The sequence below is a fragment of the Pan paniscus genome, chromosome 6, assembly GCF_029289425.2.
Source record: "Pan paniscus chromosome 6, NHGRI_mPanPan1-v2.0_pri, whole genome shotgun sequence".
NCBI lineage: Eukaryota > Metazoa > Chordata > Mammalia > Primates > Hominidae > Pan > Pan paniscus.
Genome location: NC_073255.2, coordinates 164,329,545 through 164,344,958, shown reverse-complemented (window position 1 = coordinate 164,344,958; position 15,414 = coordinate 164,329,545). Strand labels below are relative to the sequence as shown.

At 38.0% G+C, this 15,414-nt stretch overlaps 1 protein-coding gene and 1 long non-coding RNA gene across 2 annotated transcripts in view; one reads left to right on the top strand and one right to left on the bottom strand.

Moving 5' to 3' along the window:
* ZNF800 (zinc finger protein 800) overlaps positions 1-15,414 on the top strand; it is a 248,557-nt gene that overhangs the window by 103,269 nt on the left and 129,874 nt on the right. The gene's annotated exons all lie outside the window — the stretch shown is intronic.
* On the bottom strand, positions 487-9,362 carry LOC130541674 (uncharacterized). Its single transcript, XR_008955751.1, has 4 exons — positions 9,276-9,362; positions 8,577-8,648; positions 7,008-7,112; positions 487-1,178 (listed from the first exon to the last, which is right to left on the bottom strand). It is a non-coding gene; the product is annotated as an uncharacterized LOC130541674 (long non-coding RNA).

The following is a 15,414-nucleotide window of genomic DNA, read 5'->3' as shown; positions in this document are numbered from 1 at the left end:
TTTTTTTACTGCTTTTATGATCTCAAACACAAATTTTTACACCCAAATTACATATGAACAGTAATGTACTGCTTGTACATTGTGTCATGTGTCTTATTTCCTTAGCTAAAATACAATTTCTTGGTCTTTATCTTCTCTGTTTTGATTAGGACCTAGCACCTTTCTAGTTGCACTGTGCTCAACCAGTAATTGTATAATTTTATATGACAGCTTAACTAAAAGGGATTATATTTGGAAACAAATTTTCTCTTAGAGAATACCTTTTTTCTTTCTTTATTATCCCTGGATCATTAATCCCTGTTTGGAAACTCTATTTCTATAGCAACAGATTATCGTAAAAGAAAGAGGATGATATAGTCTTTACTTTTAACAATGAGAAAGAGAAGGATTCTGAGAAGAAAACTTGTAATTGCAAAATTATAAATAAAATGAATGAATCAAGAAGAGGGTAACAGCACAGAGAAGGATAAATCATTTCTAACAATGTTAATAGTATTGTTTTACTTCAAGATGATTAAACTAGCCAGCTGGATTAGAGACTCAAACATTAGTAATGTGATAAGCTTCAGAAGCTGAAGGCAAAAAGCATTAGGTCAGTCCCATGGGTCCTTGCTGGCTTCAAAGGAGTGGCCTCTATTTGATCAGTGAGGGCAGAGGTACAGAACCTAAGTTCTTTAATGATTTGCAGTATCATCAAGTCCCCAATAAGCCTCTATTTGAAAGTTGCCTGAGGTGACTTTCTCTTTAATTTGCAAAAAGTGTTCAATATCCAAGTAGTGACAAATTGAATCTGGCCCATAAAGAGGGGAGAAAATAATGTGACATAAAACAAGCTTGTGTTTGGAGACCATAAGGAAAGGGCAGGACAACCTTCAGCAGTTGGAATTCAGTGGGTATTCCTTTAAGCTTTTTGTGGTATGGTTTATGCTTTATGTGGCAAATTTATAGATTACCATCAAACAGACTTTCTCGTCATTGAACATGCTCATCTTTTTTTTTTTTTGAAGCTGAGAACTTTTGGTTGGAAAAAAGAAGTGCCAAAGGGATGAGACCACGCCTGAAGCTCAAAACTGAACCAGACTTAGGGGTGCAGAGATTCAGAAGAGGAAGCAGTGTGGGTGGGGCACAGGGCATGCCGTGCAGCCTGCCCTGGGCTCCTTGGTTCTTGGCGTGCTCGGCTGTGAAATAAAGAGATTGGGTAGTTAGCATGATGATCTCTAAAGAGCACTGAGTTCAGCGATTCCACAGTTCTAATAAAATTGAAAGCTATTATTCTCCATATTGCTAGTTGGAATTTTTCTTAATTTCATTATTCTTCCTGTCAACTATAGTGCTTTGTATATTCTGGATACTAGTCCTTCACTGGTTACATATGATGCAAATATCTTTTCCTGCTCTGTGGCTGCTCTCATTTTCTTATGGTGTCTTTCATGAACAGAAGTTCTTATTTAATGTAGCATAATTTATTAGTCTCTGTTGTTACAGTTTCTGCTTTTTATGTCTTGTTTAAGGAATACTTCTTTATCCTGAGGTCATAAATATATTCTCTTCTGTTATTTGTATGATGTTATGGGGTTTTTCCTTACCACATTTAGATCTTTAATCCATCTGGAATTGATTCTTATATATCATGTGATATAGAGGTACAATTTAATATTTTTCATTTGAATAACTTACTGTCCCATTTTTTGAAGACCTACTTGTCTTTTCCTAATTAAACTGCCATACTACCTCTCTTCATTATAAATTGTCTATATATTAGTGTATCCTTTTATGGACTCTCTCATTTTTTGTATTTGGCTATTTCTGTGCAAATACTACATCATCTTTGTATTAGTCCATTTTCACACTGCTGATAAAGACGTACCTGAGACTGGATCATTTATAAAGAAAAAGGTTTAATGGACTCACAGTTGCATGTGGCTGGGAAGGCCTTACACTCATGACGGACGGCAAAAGGCACATCTTACGTGGTGGCAGACAAGAGAGAATGAGAACCAACAGAAAGGGGTTTCCTCTTATAAAACCATCAGATCTTGTGAGACTTATTCACTTCCACCAGAACAGTATGGGGAAAACCGCCCCCATGATTCAATTATCTCCCACCAGGTCCCTCCCACAACACCTGGGAATTATGGGAGCTGCAATTCAAGATGAAATTTGGCTGTATGGGAACACAGCCAAACCATACCAATCTGACTTGCTATAGTTTCATAATAGGTACACATCTGTTGGAGCAAGCTCTCCTAGTCATAATTTTTTTAACCATCACAAATGAATGTTAAATGTTGTCAAATGATATTTTTCAGTACCTACTGAGATGTTCACATTGCTTCTTTTACTCTAATCATATAGTAAATTATACCAATAGATTTTTTTTTTTTTGATGGAGTCTCGCTGTGTCACCCAGGCTGGAGTGTAGTGGTGCAATCTTGGCTCACTGCAACCTCCAGGTTCAAGTAATTCTTGTGCTTCAGCCTCCTGAGTAGGTGGGACTACAGGTGTATGCCACCATGCCTGGTTAATTTTTCATATATGTATGTATGTGTGTGTGTATATATATATATATATATTTTTTTTTTTTTAGTAGAGACAGGGTTTTGCCATGTTGCCCAGGCCAGTCTTGAACTCCTGAGCTCAGGCAGTCCGCCCGCCTCTGCCTCCCAAAGTGCTAGGATTACAGGCCTGAGCCACCACAACTAGACCAATTGATTTTTCTAAGGTTAAAATAAATTTTCTTCGTGGAATAATCTAACTTTGTCATTGTATCAGTTACTTATTGTGGCAAAATAGACAACCCCGAAACTCAATGTCATGTATATCCATATTTATTCCCAGGAATCTTGAGTCATCTAGGTGCTGGCTGATCTAGCCTGGGTGGCTTTGTTTCAGGCTGTGGCAGCAGGAGCACCTCAGACTCTCACTGCATACATGTGGCTGTACTGGGGCAACTGTACTCTGCATGTCCCTAACCCTTCTTGGATCAGGAGACTAGAAAGGGCACGTGCTTCTCATGGCATGGTAAGGCACTATCAGGAAGTAAACACTGATCTAGTACTATTACCTAATATTCAGACTTTATCTAAATATCACCATTGGCTCTCTAGTAGCCTATATTTCAAAGGAAAAATATTTTTCTGATTTAGGATCCAATTTAGGCCTTGGTATTACATTTGCTTGTCATATTTCTTCAGTCTCTTTGACCAGGAACATTTGCTCAGTCTTTCTTTCATGTTCTTAATATTTATGAAGGGTACATGCCATTTCTTTTTTATATACTCTTTTGTGGATATCTTGTAGATAATCCATTTATTTTTTTAAAATACAGTTGAAAAATATATTTCTTCCACTTAGATATCTCATCCATTTACATTTATTTTTGTAGTTATTAATATGTTTGGATTTATTTCTACCATCTTATCATGGGTTTTTTATTTGTCCTACCTTTTCTGTTTCTTTTTCATTTTTTTCCTTGGATTCTTTCGGATAGAGTATTTGTTTTTCTCATTCTATTTTCCTCTTTTACTAATTTAGAAGCTATATACTTTGTTTCTATTCTTTTAATTGTTATGCTAGACATTTTAGCATACATATTTGGCTTCTCAAGTGCTAAAGTCAATCATATTGTCACCCTCTTCTCTAGCAATACAATTATATTAAAACGTGTGAACTCTAATTATTCCATTCCTGAAATGTATTATTTTTGTCATGCATTGTAGGTTTATTTTATTTTTATTTTAATCCTACTGGATAATAATATTATTTTATCTCTATATTTATTTTAGCTATATATTTATCTCAATGTTTATTTAGTTTTAACTATATACTTACTGTTTTCTTTATTGATCATTTCTTTTTGCATCTTAGATCTTTCATCTGCGATCAATTTCCTTCTGCATAAAATATATTCTTTAGAATTTCTCTTACTGAGTATTTATAGCAGTCAATTAGGATATTTTTTAAAAATATATCTTTCTTTGTCCCACTTTTTGAAAGATGTTTAAAATAATTTTAAAATTATTTTTTTTTCCTCAGCCCTTTGAACATATTGCTCTGCGTTCTTCTGGCTTTCATTGTGTCTGTCTTTGTCCTTCAGCTAAAGTTTAGTTATCTTTTCTCTCTGGCTGTTTTTCAGTTATTTCTTTTGTCTTTGTTATTTACAGATTCCCTATGATGTGTTTAGCCATGAGTTTGTTTTTATTATTAAGCTTGGAATTCACTGGGCTTCTTCAATCTGTGGAGAAGTATTCTATTATTTCTGAAAAATTTTCAGTAACCATTAATCCAAATATTATTTCATGTATCCTTTTTCTCTCTTTTCCTTTTGGAGCTCTGGTTTGACATGTCTTTTGATCTCTGTTTTATAATTTCTTTCGTGATCATTCTATGCTGCATTCTGGACGATTTATTTGGATCTATCTTTTGATTTCACATGTCAGCTTTTTCCAATCTGTCTATTGAGTTTTAAGCTTTCTTTATTGGATTTTTAAATTTTTAGAATTATATTTGCTTTTTAAAAATCTGCTTCATTTCTATGTTATCTTTCCCTTTCCTTATATTTTAAATCACTTTTAAATTTATTTAGACATAAAGCCTTTTAGACATTTTTAAAAAGGTCTGTTCTATTGGCTTTTGCTCTTCATACTGTTCTCTCTCTCTCTCTCTCTCTCCCTCTGTGTGTGTGTGTGTGTGTGTGTGTGTGTTGATATGGTTTGGCTGTGTCCCCACCCAAATCTAATCTTGAATTGTAGCTCTCACAATTCACAGGTGTTGTGGGAGGGACTTGAGGGGAGGTAGTTAAGTCATGGGAGTGGGTCTTTGCCATGCTGTTATCGTGATAGTGAATAAGTCTCATGAGATCTGATGGTTTTATAAAAAGGAGTTCCCCTGTGCATGCTCTCATCTTGCCTGCTGACATGTAGACATCCTTGCTCTTCTGCCATGATTGTGAGGCTTCCCCAGCAATATGGAACTATGCGTCCATTAAGCCTCTTTTCTTTATAAATTACCCAGTATCGGGCATGTCTTTATTAGCAACATGAGAACAAATACAGTGTTTACTGTGGCCTCATATTTTTGTGAACTTTTTTTGCATGAATTCTTTCAGACTGTGATAAAACTAATACTCCAAAGAGGATTGAATTTGTTTCTGCCAGGAACTCGGAAAACTACCAGCCCAGGACAACTTTAACTGACTTCTTGGCTTGAGATTTCTTGGCCAAGAAGTGTGAATTTGGCATGCAAAACTGCATGAAGACTGACTTATGGTTAGTAGTTTTAGGGACGAGTCCCTCTCTTTCCACTGCTAAATTTCTAATTAGGCAATCTTGCTTTTGGTGTGTTGGGTGGCAAAATGTTTTCCTACTTCACTTTTATGATGGAGGTGTGGCCCTTTGCAGTCTTAGTTTTATAAAGGGGGACCTTGAGTGAATCTTGGGCTTTATTTTCTCTATTCTATAGCTTTATAGAGCTGGAAAGCACAAAGGTGAAGCACATTCAGTTTGAAAAATGTTCCACAAGGCACAAGATGGCTTTATTTCTCTGATTACCTCTTCGGGTCTACTTTCATCAAGTTCCCTTTACTAATTAGCCATGTAATTAATGTATTAAAATCTTTTTATTGTGTTTTACCCAGTATTTTGATTTGTTTTCCGCAGGAGGACCAAGCAGGTACTTTATTCATCATACTGATGAAAATAAAAGTCCAGATACCAATTTGAAATTATATTGGGGAAAACTTTACTAATAATTAGTTAGCAATTGACAACCAGAATGTGAAATGTCTGATAATGCTTTTGATGGGGTTAGGGCTAGGGTTAGTAATAGCTATAGGATTAATAATAACTATAGCAAACACAAATATTGTAAATATGTAAGAAAAAGAGCAAAGCAGTACCTAATTAGTATTTTTTTTTTGGGGGGGGGATGGAGTCTCACTCTGTCACCCAGGCTGGAGTGCATTGGAGTGATCTTGGCTCACTGCAACCTCCGCCTCCCAGGCTCAAGTAATTCTCTGCTTCAGCCTCCCAAGTATCTGGGATTCCAGGCACCCACCAGCATGCCTGGCTAATTTTTGTATTTTTAGTAGAGATGGGGTTTCAGCATCTTGGCCAGGCTGGTCCTGAACTCCTGACCACATGATCCGCCCTCCTCGGCCTCCCAAAGTGCTGGGATTACAGGCGTGAGCCACTGCACCCAGCCCCAATCAGTATTTTTTTTAAGAGACAGGGTCTCATTCTGTTGTCCAGGCTGGGGTGCAGTGGCATGAGCATAGCTCACTGCAAACCGGAACTCCTGGGCTCGAGCAGTCTTCCCACCTCAGCCTTCCTAGTAGTTAGGACTACAGGTGCACACCACCATGCTCGGTTAATTTTTTAAAAAAATTTTATTTGTAGAAATGGGGTCTTGCTATGTTTCCCAGGCTGGCCTCAAACTCCTGACCTCAAGCACCAACAAGGATTTTAATGAAAACATAAACATTTGTTTGTGTCATTTAATTTATTGTCTGTGTTAATGATTTTTGTAATTGAAAGAGCTGGGATTTTGTAGGGGTGGCATATTTTATTTTCCTGCCTTCCAGTCTTCAAAGATCCTCTAACATCCTTGGCCTGGCAATCAAAGATCTTCAAAATAAGAGCTTATTTTGCTTTATGTTTCCACCACTCCCCTGTAAAGCACTGGTGCCCTGAACTCCAGCCAGAGTTTACCACCAGTGGATCCTGTCTATGTTCTTTGCTTGGCTACTTCAAAGCCTTTGCATCTGCTGTTCCCTTGACTTGAGTTGCTCTTCCTCCTTCTCCCACCAATGCCTTGATTATTTTCTGAAATAACATAGTTTTGGCAAGCAATGTATCTTTTCTTTGCCATCTTTATTTCTTCTTCAAAGTTTATCTAGAAAGCATCCTTTTGAAACCTCACACCAACAAGATGTGATCTCTTTTTTTGCCACTCAGAGCCTTTTGAACCACCCTTACAATCTTTCTATTCTGCCTTCCGTTGTTATTTACCTTTATTTTCTTATTTTCTCTCTTAGAATGTAAGCTTCTTGGATGCAGACTCTTACTCCTAAGCGTGTTCCCTCCAAATGCCAAAACCAGTGCCAAATATATGTGCTGTAGGAACAAGAAAAGCACCAGATATAATTTTAAAACCCATATATTTATTTATTTTGCAGAAACAGGGTTTCGCTCTCTCACCTAGGCTGGAATGCAGTGGCATAATCATAACTCCCTGTGGCCTCAAACTCCTGGGCTCAAGCAATCCTCCCACCCCAGCCTCCCAGGCAGCTGGACTACACGTGCATCTACAGGCACCTGGGATCCTGGGCTCAAACTCTTGGGCTCAAGCGATCTTCCCACCTCAGCCTCCCAGGCAGCTGGACTACAGGTGCATACTACAGGTGCCCAGCTACTTAAATTTTTTTTTCTGTAGATATGAGGGTCTTGCTATGTTGTCCAGGCTGATCTTGAACTCCTGGCTTCAAATGATCCTCTTTCCTCGGCCTCCTAAAGTGTTGGGATTATAAGTGTGAGTCACTGTGCCCAGCCCCATCTGTTGAATTGAATGAAATACACTGGCTTGAATATGGAGCACTCCTTTCTTCAGTGTTAGTGCAGGCGAAATTATGTATGGAGATACAATTATTTGGGGAAAAATGTGTGGCTTATATGTAGACAGGATTTAGAAGCCTTGTACTATGCAGAAGAAAGAGAATCATTATTCAGAAAGTAGATGAAAAAAATAGTTGATTCATTATTGTTAACCTTGTGCCTAAGTCTTTGTAAATGGAGCTAAGTTAAATTTTACAAGTTTCTTGTCATGAAAGAGAATTCAAGGAATTCTTCTAGGACAGAGTTACTCATGGGCTACATGCAAATTTCATAGTTTGAAGTCACCCAAGAGCAGCTTAAATTTAACATGACAATTTCTCAAAATATTATTTTCTTATGTGAAAACCCCAGGCTAAACACAACCATTTTTGCAAACAGCATGTCTTTTCATTTCTGCTCTCTGTTAAGTCTTTGTGTTTTAAAATGCCTTTGCTTTCATGTGAGACATCACCAGCAGCCTTGTGGCTGGGTGGTAGAATTGCTGCTGCTACATCACAGATTCTGCCTTTTTATATCTTCTTCAAGTATAAAGCACCTTGTATTTGCACAGCTCTTTTAACTTTTTCAAAGTCTGTTTACATCTTTTATGCTTACACCTCTGTGAAGTAGGAAGCATGGGTTTTTCTACCCACCTTGTAGAGATGAGAACAGTGAGCCACACAGAGGTTAAGTGATGGGTTAAAGGCTGCAGCATCCTCCCACTATCCCATGCTGTTTTCCTTCCTAGAGTGAAATTACGTGCGCACACAAGTTCTCCTGAAACAAACACTGAGCAAGGCTATGCGTGGCTGCTTGATTCACTTGTGTGATTGCTCTCTATGGCATGGACGGAGGGCTGCAGGAAAGCTAATTAATTTGTTCAGAGAAAGCTGTGTATGACTTCACGTGTTTTATCTATTCTGTCATTCAAACTCTGTGGACAAGTCAGTTTTCATAATGACTTTAGATCATTGCACTAAGACTTACTTGTTTTCCAAATGATTTGGTGATCTGTTCACTTAATTTATGCCAGATGCTTTCTTACTGTTTAATTGCCACCTGCAAAATAACATTTAGATATGAAGATTTTAGTTTTAAAATTGTTTTGAGCTCTCAAATCAAAAACTTGCAAGACTGGTTAAGTTGCTTTTTGTTCATAGCAAAGTAAACACACCTCTAGCTGAGAAGCAAGGGCTTTTACAAGTCATTTGCTTCACCTAGAATAAAATCTGTGAATTATCCCAATGGTTACGACGATGTGATTAAAAAATTGGGGGAAGAAATAAAGGATAACCTGTTCGCATCTTCTTTCTCTTTTGATAATTCCTATACAAACATCTTAAAAGATGAGATTTTTCATTGTACATTTGGCAGAGCCTTATTCCTTCTGTTTTAATCCGAGATTTCCATTTAAATTTTTTATCCAGTTTTCTAGCATGTGTTCACAGTTTTGTCATTTGAATCAATTTCATTCCTCAGGAATTAACATAAACCATAATGTTTTCTATGAATAAGAACTTTAATTCTAAAATCTGTTTTTGACTAATGATTAACTTTTCTTAATCCTTTGATAATTCTTACTGTTTTCCTCCAGACCATGTAAGTTTGTTTCCGTTTTTCTCATTATGATGCTCTAAATCAAGATGCAAACCAGAATATTCATTTTTCATATAAAATAGGTCTTACCTTTTTATGTTTCTACTAGCTGTATTCAATTGATTCACTGAAAAGGATTCCTGGCTTTAGTTTTTGCAGAAAGAAAGTAACAAGGCGAACTCACTAGCAGGCCAGGAAGGAGCTGGGAGGAGACTCTTTCTCAATAAGGCAGTGCTGGAGGTTGGTAACTAGGTCAGCAAATAGGATCTGGGAGGACTAGGATTATCAGTGACCTTTTACTAGTTGAGTGGAGGTTGTGTAAATGCAGCCTAGTGTAGTGCAGAAGTGCTGAACTGGGGGACAGACTGAAGTTCTGGGCCTCTTTTTGCTGCTTTCTAGCTCTGGAACCTTGGATAAATTTCCTAATCTATCTGAACTTCACATTCCTAATTCACCAATAGGAATAATAATACTATTTCTCAGAATCATTTTGTCTATCAGTTATCTGGTGCTAAGTAATAAACCATCTCAAAACTTGGTGGCTTAAAACAGAATAATTTATTTGCCAACATTTGGACTGGGTTCAGCTGGGTAGTTCTTTTGTTGATCTTTCCTGGGGCCCCTCATATAGACACAGTGATCTGGAGGTTTGACTGGAATTGGATGATCCAAGCTGGCCTTACTCTCATATGGCAGTCAACTGGGACTGTCAGCAGAATACCTCAGTTCTCTGTGTGGCTGCTTTTGCAGTGGAGACCAGGTTTCTTACATGACAATGACAATGATTTCAAGAAGGCAAATCCCAGTGTGCAAGTGTTTACCTGTCCTCTCCTTGTGTCATATTGGCTGATATCTTGTTAGCCAAAGTAAGTCACATGGCTGAGCCCAGGGTAAATGAAAGAAGGAACAATGCTGAGGGTAGAGGCTTCATTTATATGGAATCATTAGTGTAATAATCTATACACTATGTCAGTCAAACATGACAATACATGGGAAATTATTTTTGAAGTGTTACATCAGTGTAAACGTTGTATGGTGTGTGTCTGCATGTGTATGGGTGGTGGCAGTTGGCGAATGGTGATGGGGAGGCATGTACCTGAAAACTTTAATAGACATTGAATTTACAGTCCTGGAAATAATTGTTTAGTTTTACCGCTGGCTTTCATAATTACATTAAACATATTTAACTCAGGTGCACTCAGGAGTGTAGCATGCTGGAACCTGGGTAATGGGATCAGTTGGGAGGGGAAGAGATGTGAAGCTTGGAGAAATGGACTCAGCTACAGAGAACTGGGAATCCAACGCTCAGCGTTTCAAAAATTTACCAAATTAATGGATAAATTGGTAATTCCTCAGAACATAGAGGTTCATTCTAGGTGAGTTAATTTGCAAGTCAGGAGGGTAGAGGTCTTGAGAGCTTTTCACACATCCTGACCATGGAGGGAGATTATGGAGATGAGGATCCATCTGAGGCAGAGGAATGGGAACTAGCCCTAGAACCGAGGGGATTAAGGTGAGGACAAGAGGCTTAAGAAAGCAGAGACCAAGGCAAATGCCTATTTCTTTGAACTAGACAAAAATACAGGAAGAGGAGGACAAACAGCATATGAATTTGGGAGTACTATGCTCAGGGCAGTGTTAGTCAGGTGTGTAGACTTTACCTGTCATGAGTGCCCTTAAAGTTGGTCTTCAAGGAATCTTGGAATGCAGGGTGTTGAGGGGCGATGGTGGTTGTGGAAGCTTTGCAACCATCCTGAGCCACTGGGTCTCAGGTTTGAAGGCAAGGCCGACAGTGAGGCTGCGGCTATTAAACACGCTAAGTCGGGACGAACCTGAGGACGAGGTGAAAGTGGCAGGCATTAGTGGGCACAGGTAGGGACTTTTAGAAGGCTGACACAAATGCCTGGTAGGATATTGGTTCTCAAACATCAATCAGCACAGGAACTTCTGGTTAAAAATGCCCATACCTGAGCTTACCTCAGAGATTCTGATTTTAGTATATCTTACATGGTACCCAAGAATCTGTGTTTTCAGTAAACAGCTTAGTATTGATGATCTAACCTGTGTTGTCCAATATGGCACACACGTAGTTATTTCAATATAAATTAGCTAAAGTTAAATAAACTTAAACAATTAGTTGTCTACTGGTCAAATTTCAAGAGCCTAATAGCCACATGTAGCTAGTAGCTACCGCATTAGACAGTGCAGAATTAGAACATTGCCATCATTGCAGAAAGTTCTATTGGACAGTGCTGTTTAAGCCATCAACTCTGTGCCTCAGTTTCCTTTGATCACATCTGGTTCTGCTAGGTTTGGTGTCCCTATTCCAGGTCCATAGCCACATCTACTTCCTAGAGAAGCAATCCATAATGTGCATGCTCTTTCAGGACCATGGACAATAGCACACATGGCTATCCCTCCCCTCAAATAGTTTTGCTCACACTGTACTTAAGTCTAGGCAAGTGAGAAGCCAAGAATGGGTGGCTAAAGAAGGCAGCAAGCAAAGTAGACACAAGAGACTTTGACCTATTCTGAAAACTTCACTCCATAATCCCATAGCCCAGTTGCATTGACTTTGGTCTCTACCCACATCAGCTCTTCTCCTCAAAGAGAAGTACGGGGAAGGGAAGCTTGAGCTACTATTTAAAATATATCACTAAGAAACACCATACATGTGTAGGGCAGTGAGGTAGGACATAAACATAGATAAAGTCAAGCAGGATTAAATTCTGAGCTGCCATTTACTTGGGTGCAACCATGGAAATGTTACTTAATCTCCCCAAGTCACAGTTTTCCAATCTGTAAACAACTATAATAATATTATGATAATATGAAATGAGCCAGGCACAGAAAAGCAAATATTGCGTGTTCTCACTCTTATGTGGGAGCTAAAAAAAATTGATCTCATGGAGGTAGAGTAGAATGATTATCAGAGGTTGGGAAGGGTAGGGGGAGGACAGGATAAAGCGAGGTTAGTTAATGGGTACAAAAATATGGTTAGATAGAAGGAATAAATTCTAGTCTACAATAGTATAATAGTGTGACTATAGTTATCAATAACTTATTGTATATGTCAAGATCACTACTAATAGAGAAGATGTGGAAAGTTCTCAGCACAAAGAAATGGTAAATGTTTGAGGTGATGGGTGTACCATAACCATGATTTGCTTAACAAGAGATGCGTACAACATATGCATGCATTGAAATATCCCAAGTACCTTATAACTGTGTAAAATTATGTACCAATAAAATAAAAATAATATTATGATAATAATTTAATAATAATACAAGTGACAAAATATATGTAAAGCACTTAACGTAAGACCAGAAACCTAGTAGGTAATCAACAAATAATAGTTCTATTTCCACTCTTGGTAAGTTGAACTCCATACTCCTAATGAGGCCAGCTCCAACTTATTGTACAGAGTCTGCTCTCTGGTGGCAGTGTCTATATTTAGTGACAGGGATGACTTAGTCATTTTTTTTTTTTTTTGGTCTGGCCCCAAGTAGTGTCTAGTAGAGCAATGTAAATCAAGTACTCAGAAAAACGTGGAGGTGTTCCAAAGATCTGTGAACAGAATTCCAAATGGTTATCTGGAGTTAGACTATCATAGCAGATTATCATTCTCCTGCCTCTTTTCTTCTTCCTTCTTCTCCACTTCCTCTTCTTCTGTCATTCCTTTTCTTCTTCCTTTACCTCTTCCTCTTCTTCATTTTCCTTTTCTTCCTTCTTCCTTTTTTTCTTTCTGTATCCTTCCACTTCCTCCTCCTTATTTTTATTCTCTTGTTCTTTTTTTCCCTTTTTTTTTCTTTCTGCTCCTACTGTGAGAACTGCAGTATGTCCAGAATCAGAATCTTGTTTATTACTGGAACACAGGGAGTTTTGTCAGTACAGTGTTTTTCAAAATCTCAAACAGTAATGTGCAAATCTATTTGAAAATGGATGTGGTTATATTATTTTCCAAAGATGTCTCTTTTATGTAGGATTCTGAGTTTAAACTCATCAAGTAAAGATCAGTTTAAAATTGTGCTTTGAGTTTTAGTGGATATGTAATATCTTTATTGAATATTGTGTTTCTAGTTAACTGTCAGCAATAATATTTACAACTGACTGCTAGTCTAGAACATTCACCTCCATCAACCTTTGTGTTATTGTAAGGGTAGTAGCTATATGGATGAATCTATGTTCTAATCAAGTTTCAAATAGCAGAAAACACTCCTTGAGAGTCGAAACTTTTAAAATGATGGCCTTTTGGAAACATTACAAATTTTCTCATCTGTGGCAGGCATTGCTGTGTTAAAGTTGTTATAATAAAAAAAAAAACATATGTTTTATTTTTTGAGATGGAGTCTCGTTCTGTCACCCAGGCTGGAGTGCAGTGGCCTGATGTCGGCTCACTGCAACCTCTGCCTCCCGGGTTCCAGCAATTCTCCTGCCTCAGCCTCCCAAGTAGCTGGGATTATAGGTGCCCACCACCATGCCTGGCTAAGTTTTTTGTACTTTTAGTAGAGACAGTGTTTCACCATGTTGGCCAGGCTGGTTTCGAACTCCTGACCTCAAGTGATCTGCCTGCCTCGGCCTCCGAAAGTGTTAGGATTACAGGCGTGAGCCACCGCGCCTGGCCCAAAAGCTGTATTTTAACTGACATAAGTATAAATAAAGCTCTTGGATTATAACAACTTTAACACATTCCATAATAACATAGGAGTAATAGAAGATCTGGATTCAAATCCCCATCAGGCCATTTGCCAGCAATGCAGTGTTGAGCAAATTGTTCAACTTCTCTAAGCTTCAATGTCCTCATGTACAAAGTGGGAATAGTTCAACCTTGCATGGATGTTCTAAGGATTAGAGATAATATACAAGGCTTAGCACAAAATGGTAGAATTGATTTTATATTACTTATGTTCCCTATTGTCTAGGAAAGATTTAGGAAATCTAGTATTATATTAATAATGATAATGAGTGTTACTAGGGAATCCTATTTAATACTACTAAAGGCAAACATAAACCCTCATCATATATCTTGATTTTGTTCTTTACTTTGAAAATAGTTATCTTAAGCATATGTAATAGAAAAATCACATGATTTGGGAATGTATTTTTTATAAAATTAAAAAGAAATGGAATATGTCAAGAATATGTCAAACTACCACGTTTGTTTTTTTAAATTTATTTTTGAGATGGAGTCTTGCTCTGTCACCAGGCTGGAGTGCAGTGACACAATCTCGGCTCACTGCAACCTCCACCTCCTGGGTTCAAGCAATTCTCCTGCCTCAGCCTCCCGCATAGCTGGGACTACTGTCATGCACCACCACTCCCAGCTAATTTTTGTATTTTTAGTAGAGACTGGGTTTCACCATGTTGGCCAGGATTGTCTCAATCTCTTGACCTCATGATCCACCTGGCTCAGACTCCCAAAGTGCTGGGATTCCAGGTGTGAGCCACTGTGCCTGGCCAGACTACCAATTTTTTTGTTCTTTGTTTTTCTGTTTACATAGAAAAAAACAGCATGATTAGATCTGAGTTCTAAAACATAACTTTGAGGAAACTGTTACCAAAAAAAAAAAACACAGTTTGGGAGAAAGTTCCTTGAGATTCAAAGGCCATTTATTTAGAAGGTTGTCTCTTAGAGTTAACAGAGATTGTGAGCTTGGACATAAGACACATTTAAAAAAGAATATTTCAGAAGTATAATCAATAAGACTTAGTGAATCATTGCACATGGGGGTGAGGTAAAGAAAAGTTGATGTCACCAATCTAAAAGGAGGAATACAAAAGGAGGTTCACAAAGAAGGTGAGGTTTTCATTTGGGAATGTGTTGATTTTAGGACATTCAGGTGACTATCCAATGGACTGTAAGCCCTGGGCCAATAGGCTCTCGGTAAATATAAGACACAGTGTTCCTGTGGGGATAAATGAAAGCACCCAAGAATGTAGAGAGAAGAGAGGAGGGCACAGGACCAAACCCTGAGAAGATTCATCCTTTGTGACATGTAGAAGAGGAGTTCAGAAGGGAAACCAGAGGAAGAAGAGCAGAGAGGGAAACTGGAGAAGGTGAGGACAGATTTTACCCACTTCCAGCTTTGTAGAGACTGACACCAGTCTCATGTGGCTTCTAAGATTTATCTTTTTCCTTTTTTTCACTTTCCCCATTACTTGTTTTTGTTTTTACTTTACAAATTTTATCTTTGTAAATTGGCAAAAACTAATTGTATGTATTCATGG